The sequence below is a fragment of the Scyliorhinus torazame genome, chromosome 24, assembly GCF_047496885.1.
Source record: "Scyliorhinus torazame isolate Kashiwa2021f chromosome 24, sScyTor2.1, whole genome shotgun sequence".
Taxonomy (NCBI): domain Eukaryota; kingdom Metazoa; phylum Chordata; class Chondrichthyes; order Carcharhiniformes; family Scyliorhinidae; genus Scyliorhinus; species Scyliorhinus torazame.
This window is the reverse complement of record NC_092730.1, coordinates 45,551,862-45,568,463: the sequence shown is the minus strand read 5'-3', so window position 1 is coordinate 45,568,463 and position 16,602 is coordinate 45,551,862. Positions and strand designations below refer to the sequence as shown.

General features: G+C 47.8%; 1 protein-coding gene across 2 annotated transcripts in view; it reads right to left on the bottom strand.

The window, feature by feature from the left end:
- The window catches only part of LOC140400039 (histone H2B-like), a 34,850-nt gene extending 22,932 nt beyond the window's left edge, over positions 1 to 11,918 (bottom strand). For both annotated transcript variants that reach the window (XR_011937993.1, XM_072489521.1), the window contains exons 1-2: positions 11,719 to 11,918; positions 11,517 to 11,593 (exon numbers count right to left, since the gene is read on the bottom strand). The gene's annotated coding sequence lies outside the window, so the exon portion shown is untranslated. The remainder of the gene's footprint in view (positions 1 to 11,516; positions 11,594 to 11,718) is intronic.
- Between the last annotated feature and the right edge of the window lie 4,684 nt (positions 11,919 to 16,602).

Here is a 16,602-nt window from a genome sequence, read left to right as displayed (position 1 = left end):
TTGGGCTGGAGGAGCTGATCAAAGGGATAGGAAGCATGCAGACGGGGAAGGAACCGGGGCCGGTCGAATTCTGCAAAAAATATATGGACCTGTTTGGCCCGCTGTTAGTTAGGACCTTCAATGAGGCAAGGGAGGGGGGTGCTTTCTCCCGGGCACTGATCTCCTTGATCCGGAAGCGGTACAAGGATCCCCTGCAGTGTGTGTCTTACAGACCGATTTCCTTGCTAAATGTAGATGCCAAGGTGCTGGCGTAGGTCTTAGCCTTGAGGATTGTGTGCCGCAGATCATCCATGAAGACCAGACGGGGTTTGTGAAGGGGAGGCAGTTGAACACAAATGTGCGGAGGCTTTTGAACGTTATCATGATGCTGGCGAGGGAGGGGGAGGCAGAGATAGTGGTAGCAATGGACTTTGAGAAAGCCTTCGATAGGGTAGAGTGGGGTTATCTGTGGGAGGTGCTGAAGAGGTTCGGGTTTGGGGAGGGGTTTGTCAGGTGGGTTAGGCTGTTGTATGAGGTCCCGATGGAGAGTGTGGCCACAAACAGGAGGAGGTCCGAGTACTTTCGGTTGCACCGAGGGACGAGACCGGGGTGTCCCCTATCCCCCCTGCTCTTCGCACTGGCGATTGAACCCCTGGCTATGGCACTGAGGGAGTCAAGGAACTGGAGGGGGTTGGTGCGGGGTGGGGAGGAGCATAGGGTGTCACTTTATGCGGACGACCTGCTGCTGTATGTGGTGGACCCGGTGGGAGGAATGCCGGAGGTAATGAGGATTCTCAGGGAATTCAGGGACTTTTCAGGGTACAACCTCAACATGGGGAAGAGCGAGCTGTTCGTAATTCATCCAGGGGACCAGGAGAGGGGGATTGGCGAGCTCCCACTAAAAAAGGCGGAGAGGAGCTTCAGGTATCCGGGAGTCCATGTGGCCAGGAGCTGGGGGGCCCTGCATAGGCTTAATTTTACAAGGCTGGTGGAGCAAATGGAGGAGTTCAAGAGGTGGGACACGTTGCCGCTGTCCTTGGCGGGTAGGGTGCAGTCAATCAAAATGACGGTGCTCCCAAGGTTTTTATTCCTGTTCCAGTGCCTCCCTGTGTTTATCCCGAAGGCTTTTTTCAGGCGGGTTAACAGGAGTATAATGGGGTTTGTGTGGGCGCGAGGGACTCAGAGGGTGAGAAGGGTGTTCCTGGAGCGGAGGAGAGATAGGGGAGGACTGGCGCTGTCCAACCTCTGTGGATACTACTGGGCCGCCAATGCGACGATGGTGCGCAAGTGGGTGATGGAGGGGGAGGGGGCCGCATGGAAGAGGCTGGAGACGGCATCTTGTGTGGGTACGAGTCTGGGGGCGATGGCAACGGCGCCGCTGCCGCTCCCTCCAAGGAGGTCTACCAAGAGCCCGGTGGTGGTGGCTGCACTCAAAATGTGGGGGCAGTGGAGGCGGCATAGGGGGGAAGTGGGGGCCTCGGCGGGGACCCCATTACGGGGGAACCACCGGTTCGCCCCAAGAAGAACAGGTGGAGGGTTTGCGGGGTGGCACAGGGCAGGGATACGAACGTTGGGGTACCTGTTTGTGGGCGGGAAGTTCGCGAGCCTGGGTGAGCAGGAGGAGAGGTACGGGCTCACCCCGGGGAACATCTTCAGGTACTTACAGGTAAGGGTGTTTGCCAGACGGCAGGTGACGGAATTCCCACGGCTACGGCCACACACAATACAGGACAGGGTGCTCTCGGGGGGGTGGATGGGAGTGGGGAAGATCTCGGAAACTTACCAGTGATGCAGGAGGAGGCCTCGGTGGTGGAGGTAAAAGGTAAGTGGGAGGAGTTTGGAGAGGAAATTGAGGAAGGGACATGGGCAGACGCCCTGTGGAGGGTGAACTGTTCCTCATCTTGCGCGAGGCTCAGCCTCATACAGTTTAAGGTGCTGCACAGGGCACACACACCGGGACAAGGATGAGTTGGTTTTTTTGGGGTGAGGACAGGTGTGTTAGGTGCTCAGGGAGCCCAGCAAACCACACCCATATGTTCTGGGCATGCCCAGTGCTGGAGGAATTTTGGAAGGGTGTAGCAAGGACGGTGTCGAGGGTGGTAGGATCCAGGGTCAAGCAGGGCTGGGGCTCACAATATTTGGGGTGGCAGAGGAGCTGGGAGAGCAGGAGGAGAAAGAGGCCGGAATTCTGGCCTTTGCGTCCCTGGTAGCCCGGCGGAGGATTCTTCTTCAGTGGAAGGATGCGAGGCTGCCAAGCGTGGAATCCTGGATCGACGATATGGCGGGGTTTATTAAGTTGGAGAGGGTGAAATTCGCCTTGAGAGTGTCAGTACAAGAGTTCTTTAGGTGGCGGCAACCATTCTTAGACTTGCTGGCAGAGCGGGAGACATTGGTCAATGGCAGCAGCAACTCGCGGGGGGCACTTTATTTTTTTGTTTTTGTTATTTACACTGGAGGGTCTGAGGGGTTGTATATACTTGTTGTATTAAGTCGGGGTGTTAATGTTAATTTATTATTTATGTACAGGGGGAGGGGGATATGGAGGGTTGTTTTTCTGGACTGTGTTTTGTACTTAACCCTGGTGGGTTTCTTTTTCATTTTGTTGTTGATATTTTATGAAAACCTTTAATAAAAATTTTTAAAAGTAAAATAAAATAATTGTGGGAGGGTTAATGATGATGTGATTAGGCAAGAATTAGGAAGCATAAGATGGGAACAGAAACTGTCAGGGAAAAGCACAAATGAAAAGTGGAGCTTGGTCAAGGAACAAATACTGCGTGTCCTTGATAGGTATGTCCCTGTCTGGCAGGGAGCAAATGGCCATGAGAGGGGACCATGGTTCACAAAAGAGGTTGAATGTCTTGTCAAGAGGAAAAAGGAAGCGTATGTAACGATGAGAAAACAAGGTTCAGTAGGGTAGCTTGAGGGTTAGAAGGTAGCAAGGAATGAGCTTAAAAAAGGACTTAGGAGAGCTAGGAGGGGACATGAGCAGTCCTTGGCGGGTCGGATCAAGGAAAAGCAAAAGTCTTTTTACTCTTCTGTGAGAAATAAAAGAATGACCAGGGTCAGGTTAGGGCCGGTCAAGGACAGTAGTGGGAACTTCTGTGTGGCATCAGAAGAGATAGGAGAGGCGTTGAATGAATACTTTTCTTCAGTATTCACCGAAGAGAGGGGCTATGCTATTTGTGATTTTTATCAATGACTTGGAGGAGGGGGCTGAAGGGTGGGTCAGTAAATTTGCTGATGACACCAAGATTGGTGGAGGAGTGGATGAGGTGGAGGGCTGTTGTAGGCTGCAAAGAGACATTGATATGATGCAGAGCTGGGCCGAAAAATGGCAGATGGAGTTTAACCCCTGCTAAGTGCGAGGTGATTCATTTTGGTCGGACAAATTTGAATGCGGATTACAGGGTCAACGGCAGGGTTCAGAGGAATGTGGAGGAACAGAGAGATCTTGGGGTTCATGTCCACAGATCTCTGAAGGTTGCCACTCAAGTGGACAGAGCCGTGAAGAAGATCTATAGCGTGTTAGCGTTTATTAACAGGGGCTTGTGTTTAAGAGCCGTGGGGTTATGCTGCAATTTACACGACCCTGATGAGACCACATTTGAAGTATTGTGTGCAGTTCTGGTCACCTCATTTTTGGAAGGATGTGGAAGCATTGGAAAGGGTGCAGAGGAGATTTACCAGGATACTGCCTGGATTGGAGGGTAGGTCTTATGAGGAAAGGTTGATGGAGCTAAATCTTTTCTCATAGGAGCGAAGGAGGATGAGAGGCGACTTAATAGAGGGTTGTAAGATGATGAGGGGGATAGATAGAGCGGACGTTCAGAGACTATTTCCTCGGGAGGATGTAGCTGTTACAAGGGGGCATAACTATAAGGTTTGGGGTGGGAGATATAGGAGGGATGTCCGAGGTAGTTTCTTTACTCAGAGAGTGGTTAGGGTGTGGAATGGACTGCCTGCTGTGATAGTGGAGTCGGACACTTCAGGAACTTTCAAGCGGTTATTGGATAGGCACATGGAGCACACCAGAATGACAGGCAGTGGGATAGCTTGATCTTGGTTTCGGACAAAGCCCGGCACAACATCGAGGGCCGAAGGGCCTGTTCTGTGCTGTACTGTTCTATGTTCTAACAACACCAGGTTCAAGTCCCACAGGTGGTGCTTCGAAACAAACCTTTTGGACTTTAACCTGGTGTTGTAAGACTTCTTACTGTGCTCACCCTAGTCCAACGGTGGCATCTCCACATCATCTCTGTGATATATAACATATTTTACTGCTCAGTAACAGGTGTTGGAGAGTGTGCGAGTGTGTGTTTTACCCTCACTGTCTGTCTATCATATACAACATATTTTGCTGCTCCCTGCTCAGTTGCTGGAGTGTGTGAGTATGTGAGAGTGGCGAGAGTGTGTTTTACCCTCACTGTCCCCCTGAGACATACAATGCATATTTAACTGCTTACTGCTCAGTGTCTGGTGTGTGTGAGAGAGCATGAGTGTGTGTGAGAGATAGTGCCTGTATGAGAGTGTGAAGGTGTGATTTGCCCTCATTGTTTCTCCGTGATATATGATGCTTACTGGCGTGTGTGAGAGTGTGTGTGAGTGAGAGAGTGTGTGAGATCTCTCAGTGATGTCTAACACATTGTAATATTCAGTTACCGGTGTGTGTGTGTGTGAGAGAGAGAGAGTGTGAGCAGAAGTGTGTGTGTGGGTGTCAGTTTTCTCCTCACTGTCTCTGTGATATATAATGCATATATTAGTGTCTGCTGCTCAGTCACTGATATGTTTCAGAGTGGGTGTGCGTGAGAGAGAGCGGGTGTGCGAGAGAGAGAGCGGGTGTGCATGAGGAGAGTGGGTGTGTGTGAGAGCGGGTGTGCTTGAGAGAGAGCGGGTGTGCGTGAGAGAGAGCGGTTGTGCGTGAGAGAGAGCGGTTGTGCGTGAGAGAGAGCGGGTGTGCTTGAGAGAGAGCGGGTGTGCTTGAGAGAGTGGGTGTGCTTGAGAGAGTGGGTGTGCGAGCCTGTGAGTCTATGTGTATTTAACCCTCATTGTCTCTCTTTGATATATAACACATATTTTGCTGCTCAGTTACTGGGGTGTGTGGTGAGTGTGTGAGAGAGAGAGCGAGAATGTGTTTGACCATCACTGTCTCTGTGATATGTGATGCATATTTTACTGCTCACTGCTCAGTTACTGTTGTGAGAGTGTGTGAATATGAGAGTATGTGAATATGAGAGTGTGTGTGAGAGAATGTGTCAGTGTGTGTTTGGGAGTGTCTGAGTGGGAGAAATAGTCTGTGCGAGTGTGTGTGTTTTACCTTCATTGTCTCGGTGATAAAAAACACATATTTTACTGCTCAGTTACTGGTGTGCGAATGTGTGTTTTACCCCCACTGACCCTCTGTGATATAAAACGCATATTTAACTGCTTACTGCTCAGTGACTAGTGTGTATGTGAGAGAGAGTCTGTGAGAGAAGGAGCAAGAGTGAGAGAGAGAGCGTGAGTGTGTGGGAGAGTTAGTGTTTGCCAGACAAATAGAGTGAGAGTGTGTGTTTTACCCTCACTGTCTCTCTGTGATATATAATGCATATTTTTCCGCTCAGTTACTGGTGTGAGTGTGTGAATGAGATAGTGTACGAGTGTGTGAGAGAGAGAATGTGTGTGAGAGAAGTAAATATGAGTTATATAGCATAAAGAGACAGTGAGGGTAAAGACACACTCTCACTCTCAACACTCACTATCTCTCGCACACACTCTCTCTCACACACACAGACCTGTAACTGAGCAGGAAGCATAAGAATATTCATTATATATCACAGACAGTGAGGTTACTACACACACTCATGGATAGATAGTCCCAAAAGACGTGCTGTTAGGTAATTTGGACATTCTGAATTCTCCCTCCGTGTACATAGAACATAGCACATAGAAAATACAGCACAGAACAGGCCCTTCGGCCCACGATGTTGTGCCGAACCTTTGTCCTAGATTAATCATAGATTATCATTGAATTAACAGTACAGAAGGAGGCCATTCGGCCCTTTGAGTCTGCACCGGCTCTTGGAAAGAGCACCATACCCAAACTCAACACCTCCACCCAACACCAAGGGCAATTTGGACATTAAGGGCAATTTATCATTGGCCAATTCACCTAACCCGCACATCTTTGGACTGTGGGAGGAAACCGGAGCACCCGGAGGAAACCCACGCAGACACGGAGAGGACGTGCAGACTCCGCACAGACAATGACCCAATCCGGAATCGAACCTGGGACCATGGAGCTGTGAAGCAATTGCGCTATCCACAATGCTACCGTGCTGCCCTTAAGAACAAATAAATCTACACTATATCATTTTACCGTCATCCATGTACCTATCCAATAGCTGCTTGAAGGTCCCTAATGTTTCCGACTCAACTACTTCCACAGGCAGTGCATTCCATGCCCCCACTACTCTCTGGGTAAAGAACCTACCTCTGATATCCCTCCTATATCTTCCACCTTTCACCTTAAATTTATGTCCCCTTGTAATGGTTTGATCCACCCGGGGAAAAAGTCTCTGACTGTCTACTCTATCTATTCCCCGGATCATCTTATAAACCTCTATCAAGTCGCCCCTCATCCTTCGCCGCTCTAATGAGAAAAGGCCTAGCACCCTCAACCTTTCCTCGTAAGACCTATTCTCCATTCCAGGCAACATCCTGGTAAATCTTCTTTGCACCTTTTCCAGAGCTTCCACATCCTTCCTAAAATGAGCCGACCAGAACTGTACACAGTACTCCAAATGTGGCCTTACCAAAGTTTTGTACAGCTGCATCATCACCTCACGGCTCTTAAATTCAATCCCTCTGTTAATGAACGCGAGCACACCATAGGCCTTCTTCACAGCTCTATCCACTTGAGTGGCAACTTTCAAAGATGTATAAACATAGACCCCAAGATCTCTCTGCTCCTCCACATTGCCAAGAACTCTACCGTTAACCCTATATTCCGCATTCATATTTGTCCTTCCAAAATGGACAACCTCACACTTTTCCGGGTTAAACTCCATCTGCCACTTCTCAGCCCAGCTCTGCATCCTATGTCTCTTTGCAGCCGACAACAGCCCTCCTTACTATCCACAACTCCACCAATCTTCGTATCGTCTGCAAATTTACTGACCCACCCTTCAACTCCCTCATCCAAGTCATTAATGAAAATCACAAACAGCAGAGGACCCAGAACTGATCCCTGCGGTACGCCACTGGTAACTGGGATCCAGGCTGAATATTTGCCATCCACCACCACTCTCTGACTTCTATCGGTTAGCCAGTTCGTTATCCAACTGGCCAAATTTCCCACTATCCCATGCCTCCTTACTTTCTGCATAAGCCTACCATGGGGAACTTTATCAAATGCCTTACTAAAATTCATGTACACTACATCCACTGCTTTACCTTCATCCACATGCTTGGTCACCTCCTCAAAGAATTCAATAAGATTTGTAAGGCAAGACCTACCCCCCACAAATCCGTGCTGACTATCCCTAATCAAGCAGTGTCTTTCCAGATGCTCAGAAATCCTATCCTTCAGTACCCTTTCCATTACTTTGCCTACCACCGAAGTAAGACTAACTGGCCTGTAATTCCCAGGGTTATCCCTAGTTCCTTTTTTTGAACAGGGGCACGACATTCGCCACTCTCCAATCCCCTGTACCCAAACAGGTGCCAGAATCTGGTGACTAGGGAATTTTCACAGGAACTTCATTGCCGTGTTAATGGAAGCCTACTTGTGACAATAAAGATTATTAGAAGATAGAGTCATATTAACCTCAATGTCTCTCTGCGATATATAATGAATATTTTACTGCTTACTGTTCAGTTACTGGTGTGTGGGTGTGTGAGCGAGAGTGTGTGAGTATATTAGTGACTGTGTGTGTGTTTATTCTTACTGTTCAGTTACCGGCGTGTGAGAGAGAGTGTGTGCGAGTTTTATCCTTAATGTCTCTCCATGATACATATCACATATTTTAATACTTACTGCTCAGTTACTGGTGTGTGAGAGTGAATGGGTGTGTGTGAGAGAGAGTGAGAGAGAGGAGAGAGAGACAGAGTTGATATTTAATGATTATTGTACCACTGTTACTGGTGAGTGAGAGTGTGTGCGAGTTTTATCCTTAATGTCTCTCCATGATATATTTCACATATTTTAATACTTACTGCTCAGTTACTGGTGTGTGAGAGTGAATGGGTGTGTGAGAGAGAGAGAGAGAGGAGAGAGAGACAGAGTTGATATTTAATGATTATTGTACCACTGTTGCTGGTGAGTGAGAGTGTGTGAGTGAAAGTGTGAGTTTTATGCTCAGTGTTTCTATGAAATAAAACATATCTTACTGCTCAGTCATTGTTGTGTTAATGTGTTAGACATATTTAACTGCTTACTGACTGGTATGTGTGTGAGTGAGAGTGACTGAGTGTGTGTGAAAGAGAGTCTGTGCGTGTGTATGAGAGAGGGAGCATCTGTGTGTGAGAGATAGCGTGTGTGTGAGACAGTGTGCGAGTGTGTGTTTTTCTGTGATATATAACAAATATTTTACAGCTTACTGCTCAATTAATGTGTGTGTGGGAGAGCATGAGTGAGATAGTGTGTGTGAGAGGGAGGGAGTGTGGGTGAGATTTTTATCCTCACTGTCTCTCTATGAAATAGACACATATTTTACAGCGTACTGCTCAGTTAATGGTGTGTGTGAGTGCCACTGTGTGTGTGAGAGAGATTGAGTGTAAGTTTTATCCTCACTGCCTCTCTGTGATGTATTACACATACTTTACTGCTTATGGCTCAATTCCTGGTGTGAGAGAGTGTGTGTGAGAGGGTGAGTCTGTGAGCATGTGTGAGGGATGGTGAATGTGTGTGAGAGCAACAGGGTGAAAAGTGGATGTGCTGCTGATGGGCAGCAGGGTGGCACAGTGGTTAGCACTGCTGCCTCACAGCACCAGAGGCTGGGTTTGATTCTGATCTCAGGCGCCTGTCTGTGCGGAGTTTGGGTTTCCTCCGGGTGCTCCAGTTTCCTCCCACAGTCCAAAGATGTGCAGGTTAGGTGGATTCAATATGCTAAACTGTCCCTTGGTAGGGTTACAAGGAGATGGTGGGAGATTGGTCTTCGGGTAGCATGCTCATTCAAAAGGTCAATGCAGACTCGATGGGTTGAATGGCCTCCTTCTGCACTGTAGGGTTTCTATGAGAGAGAGTGTTTTACCCCCCCCCCCACCCCATCCCCTTTGATACACTTCGTCCCGAGTGCTAAATCTATCTGTTTCTTAAAAAGGGCAGCACGGTAGCATTGTGGATAGCACAATTGCTTCACAGCTCCAGAGTCCCAGGTTCGATTCCGGCTTGGGTCACTGTCTGTGCGGAGTCTGCACATCCTCCCCGTATGTGCGTGGGTTTTCTCCGGGTGCTCAGGTTTCCTCCCAAAATCCAAAGATGTGCAGCTTAGGTGGATTGGCCATGATAAATTGCCCTTAGTGTCCAAAATTTCCCTTAGTGTTTGGTGGGGTTACTGGGTTATGGGGATAGGGTGGAGGTGTGGGATTAAGTAGGATGCTCTTTCCAAGAGCTGGTACAGGCTCGATGGGCTGAATGGCCTCCTTCTGCACTGTAAATTCAATGATTTAAAAAAAAGACTCTCACTGATTCTCTCTGATTTATAACAAATATTTTACTGCTGACAGCACACACACACTCTCTCCCTCTCACACACACACACTCCAGTCACTGAGCAGTAATCAATTAAATATGCAATATATACCACAGAGATACAGCGAGGGTAAAACATGCACTCACTCTCTCAGTCACACTCACTCAGTCACACAGCAGTAACTGAGCAGTAAGCTGTAAAATATGTGTTATACATCATAGAGAGACAGTGAGGGTAAAGCACACACACTCACATATTTTACAGCTTACTGCTCAGTTACTGCTGTGTGACTGAGTGAGAGAGTATGAGTGAGAGAGTATGAGTGAGAGAGTGAGTGCATGTTTTACCCTCACTGTATCTCTGTGGTATATATTGCATATTTAATTGATTACTGCTCAGTGACTGGTGTGTGTGTGTGTGAGAGAGGGAGAATGTGTGTGTGTGTGAGAGAGAGAGTGTGAGTGAGTGTGTATTAACCTCACAGTCTCTGTGATATACAATTAATATATTCTTGATTACTGCTCAGTTATTGATTTGTGAGTGTGTGGGAGAGATAGTGCATGGATGTGTGTGAGAGAGAGTGTGTGAGAGACAGAGTGTGAGTGAGTGTGTATAAACCTCTCTGTTTCTGTGTGCGATATATGACTTATTTTACTGCTTAATGCTCAGTTATTGGTGTGTGTGAGTTTCACCCTCAGACTCCCTGTGATATTCACAGCATATATAGTGCTTCCTGCTAAGTTACTTGTGAGTGAGCATGTGCATGAGAAAACGTGAGTGTGTGTTTTACCCTCACTGTCTATTTATGATATATGGCATATTTTACTGCTTCTTGCTCAGTTGTTGGTGTCTGAATGTGTGAGTGTGTTCTCCATGGTAGCTGTCTGTCTCTGTTATGGGTCAAGTGTTAGGGGGGAAATTAATTTGACTCACTAACACTCTGTCTCTGTGCTTGCATTTGTAGCTGTATGTCTCTGTTATGGGATTCTGGGTTTAATCTCTATCTGTAATATTATTTACAGATACACGAGAGGACAGGTAATCTCAGTCTGTCCACCTCTCTGATGTGCAAGATTTTACTGTGTTTTCTGTACTTGTCAATATCTGTTTTGTGAGTTAAGGGTGAACATTCTGTTCAGTATTCATCCTCCATTATTACTTTTAGTGATAACATTGATATGTTAAATGATCTATTTCCATGTCTGTTTCATGAGAATGACACTGTACCATTATATCTGAGATTGTGTGAGATATTTGGATTGGAATTTAATATTTTGTTTTGGGAGGTGTCTCGGTAGAAGTTTATGATTATTTCTGCACTTTTCAATAATCTGTACTATCCGACCTTTTACTTGTACCAAAGGTTCACAACTTGTGAGATGAAAGGATGGCCTGACAATTTGATAAGTGTCCCTTTGGAGAACAATTTAAATGTATCATTTTTCTGTTAATGCCTTATTCAAGTGCTTTGCTTCTGATATATTTTAAACTAAGAAAGTTACAAAAAAGTGCCAATGGATGCTTGCACATTGATTGCTGAATCTATAGCCTAATTAATACTATACAGATTACTTTACAGATGAAACGCTGTTGTCAAAAGTTGATCCAACATTCCATGAGAGAGTAGGGGTGAATCGTGGAAAATTATCCCACCTGCCCTCTCGTGTATCTGTAAATAATATTTACATTTTCTCCCGAAGTCCAGATCTACTTGAATTTCTTCAATTGGATAATGAGGACTGTTGGATTGGACATGTTTATCTGGGACTTGAGGTCTCTGCGAATCTGACTGCTTCTGCACTGTGACGGTGGAGCTGATGTTGTGTCTGTGTCTCTGCAATGTTGGATTAATATTGTACTTACAGTCAGTTAGAAGGAGACGGCTGTACATTTATGTTGCTGAGGAATCATCATCATCATCTTGGAACTCATCTTTTCATCTGTTGAACGAGGAAGAAGAAAACAAATTTCTTGTAAATTAGGGTCAGATGAGGCCAATGATAGATCAATCGATTGTTTCAACTGATAATCAGTAAAAGAAAGAAAATACTCTCCAAATCCTAACCCAGAATCAGACAATAGGCCAGGCCCAGAAAAAGCTCTCCCATTCCCCCCGCTCACTCCAATCCCGGAACAAGATCGTGCTCCGCTGCGCCTCTTGCAAACAGCCCCCGATTCTCACTGAACTCCCCCCGAGTCAGTAATGATCTCTGAGCCTCTTTGCTCACACTCCCAAATGGAGGTGCTGCTGCAATGAGAACGCTGTTTCCTCGCTGTCCTGGGCCCTGACATTGACATTTCATTCAGTTTCAACAAAGCGATTCCACTCACTGACAAAATGGAGTGAGCTGGATAGGGGTTGCGCATGCGCTCTAAATATCTGAATGGCGACAGGCAAGCCGTTACGCCGGGCATGCGCAGACCCCAAGCAATTCCGCGTTGAGAATCAATTCCCCATTTCACCGTCATCGCAAATGGATCAAAACCTCCTATAGAGCCCGTGTTGGGGGGACTGTGTGTGTGGCTGCAAATGGCCCTGCGCCCTCGGGCTCAACCAATCACCTTTGTAGCTGTGTGTTTGTCCCAATGAGAGATTCAATTTGCAGTCATTGCCTGCAGCTTGTTTGTTATTACACTGTCACTCAGCCCCTCAAACTCACACTTTCTGCAAACTACCATTTCACTGACTGACTTCATTTTTCATAGAAGCACACAATTTATTTTCAAAAATATACTTCATTTATAAAATCCCTTGAAATAAACATGGTCAAACATTTCAAATTGTCATCACAATAACATCGTTTCGTACAATAATATTTACATTTTCTCCAGAGGTCCAGATTTACTTGAATTTCTTCAGTTGGATAATGAGGACATTACACACATTTCAATATTTACATTACAATTCTTCTCAAAATATTTACATCAGTCATGTTCCACCCTGTAAAGCTTCAATAATTTTAAACATTTAGTGTTAATCACACATACGAGGTGGATTTTACACAGTTACCAGCCCCTCTTTAGTGTTACTCACACAGACCCGGGGTTTTACCCGGTTACCAGCCTCTTGGTGTACATTTGCTGCAAGAACTTACACAGTGGCCTTTCCACATCACAGTGGCCTTTCTCCATTGAGCCTTGGTGCCGGGTACCCCAAGCTTGAGTGAGTCCCTCAGCACGTAGTCCTGGACTTTGGAATGTGCCAGTCTGCAACACTCAGTCGAGGCCAATTCTTTACCCTGGAAGATCAACAGGTTACGGGCAGACCAAAGAGAGTCTTTCACCGAGTTTATGATCCTCCAGCAGCAGTTGATGTTTGTCTCAGTGTGTACCTGGGAATAGCCCATAGAGCACAGAGTCCTGTGTCACAGAGCTGCTCGGGCTGAACCTGGACAAATCCCACTGCATCTCTCAAACAAAGAACAATACAGCACAGGAGCAGGACCTTCGGCCGTCCAAACCTGTACCGGTCATGATACCAAACTTTGCCAAAACCCTCAGCACTTCCTTGTGCCGTATCCCTCTCTACACACCCGATCCATGTGTTTGTCAAGTTGATTTTTGACCGCCGTAATGTAGCTGCTTCCACAACCTCCCCTGGCAACGCGGTCCATGCTCTCCCCACTGTCTGTGTAAAAAAACCTGCCTCGCACATCCTCTGTAAACTTTACCCTGTACACCTTAAATCTATGCCCCCTGGAGACTGGCCCCTCCACCCTGGGAAAGATTGCCTGCCCATTCACTCTATCCATGCCGCTCATAATTTGGTCGGCCTTTATCAGATCACACCTCCGTCTTTCTAATGAAAACAGTCCTAGTCTATTCGGCCTCTCCATAAAGCTCACTTTCCAGACCAGGCAACAGCCTGTTAAACCTCCTCTGCATCCTCTCCAAAGCCTGCACAGCCTTCTGGTAAGATGGCGGCCAGAATTGTGCACAATATTCCAAGTGCGTCCTTACCAAGGTTCTATACAGCTGTAGCATAACTTGCCAGTTTTTATACTTAATGCCCCGTCCAATGAAAGCTGGCATTCCGTCTGCTTTGTTGACGAACTTGTCCACTTCCATTGCCACCTTCAAAGATCTGTGGACCTGCGTGTCCAGATCTCTCCGACTTTCTATATTCCTAAGAGTTTTGCCATTAACGGTATATTTCCCCTCTTATGTTAAACCTACCAAAATGCATTACCTCCCGTTTGTCCAGATTAAACTCCATTTGCCATTTCTCTGCCCAAGTCTCCATCCTATGTATGTCCTGCTGTATCCTCTGACAATCCTCAACACTCTCTGCCACTCCCACCAACCTTGGTGTCATCCATGAACTTTCACTCTCCAGACCTTATTTGGAAAGGCACATTCCACATGGAGGTGAGTGACCGTTTCGCGCGCGCCCCCCCCCCCCCCCCCCCCAGCCACTTCGAGGGCAGCGTGTGACGGCGTTGAGACTTCGGGAGTGCAGGAAGGATCTGCCGGGAGAGTCCTGCTCACCACCAGCCAAGCTGGGGCTTGGTGCTTGTTTGAACGTTCTGGTGATGAGATGATCTGCCAGATGCCTCTGAGAGTCCGCTCAGGGGAACCATCTGACATGATCCACCGTCTCTTTTTCCCTAAGGGCCTCGAGGACATTACGTGCAGACCACTGCTTGATCGCCTTGTGGTCAAAGGTGTTTTCCTGAACAAATGTTTCCATGAGGGACAGGTGTTACCACACGGTCCAACTACCAGAGCATCCTGAGGCAATGAGGCCAGACCCATCGTTCGTAACACCGGGGACAGGTAGAACCTCAGTACGTAGTGACACTTGGTGTTTGTGTACCGGGGGTACATGCACAGCTTGATGTAGTCACACACAAAGGTGGACATCAGGGGGAGACCGGCCTTGTGTATGTTTCCCCCTCCATTATCCAGAGATTTGTACATGCTGTCCCTTCTGTTTGTATATGGGTCCCTGTGATCTCCAGATGAACCTGATGATGACTCGGGTGACTGCTGCGCGCAGGACTGGGGAATGGGCCAGACCTGCGCCACGTCCAGCAACACCGAGATCTTTCCCATATAATTACTACAGTGCAGGAGGCCATTCAGTCCACAGCGACTCCCTGAAAGAGCAAACCTACCCAGGCACACTCCCTCGCAACTCCACTTAACACACACACCGAGACACAAAGGGCTAATTTAGCATGGCCAATCCACCGAACCTGCGTATCTTTGACTGTGGGAGGAAACCCACACAGACACAGAATGTCAGGGTCAGAGTGAACCAGGGTCCCTGGCGCTGTGAGGCAGCAGTGCTGACCACTGTCCAGCCCATCATGTTGCAGTTGTACGTGTTGTTCAGCGCCCTCTTTTCACTTCTGTTTGGAATATAAAATGTGGGTTGGAGCAGGCAGGAGGAGGAGCTGGCTGATCAAAGACATTTCACTGCTCCCTCTGTCACTCAGTCTGCTCCCCGCCTCTCTCTCTCAGCCAGGTCGGGGCGGGCTGTATAATAAAGGAAAGAGCAGTAGCTCGTCGCTCATTCAGCAGCGATTTGACTGAACAAGCATCATGTCTGGCAGAGGGAAAGGAGGCAAAGGACTGGGCAAAGGCGGAGCAAAGCGGCACCGCAAAGTGCTTCGTGATAACATCCAGGGCATCACCAAACCAGCAATCCGCCGCCTGGCTCGCCGTGGCGGCGTCAAGCGCATCTCGGGTTTGATCTATGAGGAGACTCGCGGGGTGCTGAAGGTTTTCCTGGAGAATGTGATCAGGGACGCGGTCACCTACACTGAACACGCCAAGCGCAAGACCGTCACCGCCATGGATGTGGTTTACGCTCTCAAACGCCAGGGCCGCACTCTCTATGGATTCGGCGGCTGAGGAAATCAATTTGACAATTTAACAAAACCCAAAGGCTCTTTTCAGAGCCGCCCAAATCCTCACATTGAGCACTGACCTTAGAATGGCAGCAGAATAACACATTGAGCTGGTTTACGAGTAAGGACATTGCAATGAGAGCGGGAATTAATTCTGAAACTCCGCAAACCCATTGCAGGGCCTGCCCGCTAAAACTGCCGTCCCCCGGCAAATACCAACCATACAGGGGAAGCTCATTCCAGCCGGAAGCCTCTGGGAAATTCTCACAAACACGGCACTAAGCGGATCGAGAACAGGTCACCCTTTTTCAGATAAAGTGAGTGGCTCTGAAAAGAGCCTTTGGGTTATTAGATTAAAGAATGGTCGCTTCACTTCTTGCCGGCGCCAGCGCTGGTTTTCTTGGGCAGCAGCACGGCCTGGATATTAGGCAGCACCCCGCCCTGAGCGATGGTCACCCCTCCCAGCAGCTTGTTGAGCTCCTCGTCGTTGCGGACGGCCAGCTGCAGGTGCCTGGGGATGATGCGGGTCTTCTTGTTGTCGCGGGCCGCGTTGCCGACCAGCTCGAGGATTTCAGCGGTCAGATACTCGAGCACAGCAGCCAGATAGACCGGGGCTCCGGCCCCCACACGCTGCGCATAGTTGCCCTTTCTCAGGTGCCTGTGAACACGGCCCACCGGGAACTGCAGTCCAGCCCGGGAGGAGCGAGACTTGGCCTTGGCCCGAGCTTTACCGCCGGTCTTTCCTCTTCCAGACATTGTCCCAATGTCACAAACACTTTCCCACAGAATGAGGAAACCCGCCCACATTCACTTCTCTTATAGCTTCAGGAGGAATGGCGGTGCACACATTGCTGATTGGTTATCTGAACAACATTGTGGAGCCTGGCACAAACTGACCAATCAGATGTCTGTTTGAAGCACCAATCAGGAGACTCCACGGTGCTGAGGGCGGAAAGTTTGGGCGCCAAATGTTCAGATTCCAACCGAATATTTATTTCAAAGCTTAAAAGAGGGCGAAAACATAAGAGATAAAATTGAACAGGGACCGTAAAACATGTGAATAAATCATTGAGTTTTGAGTATAAGATTGTTGG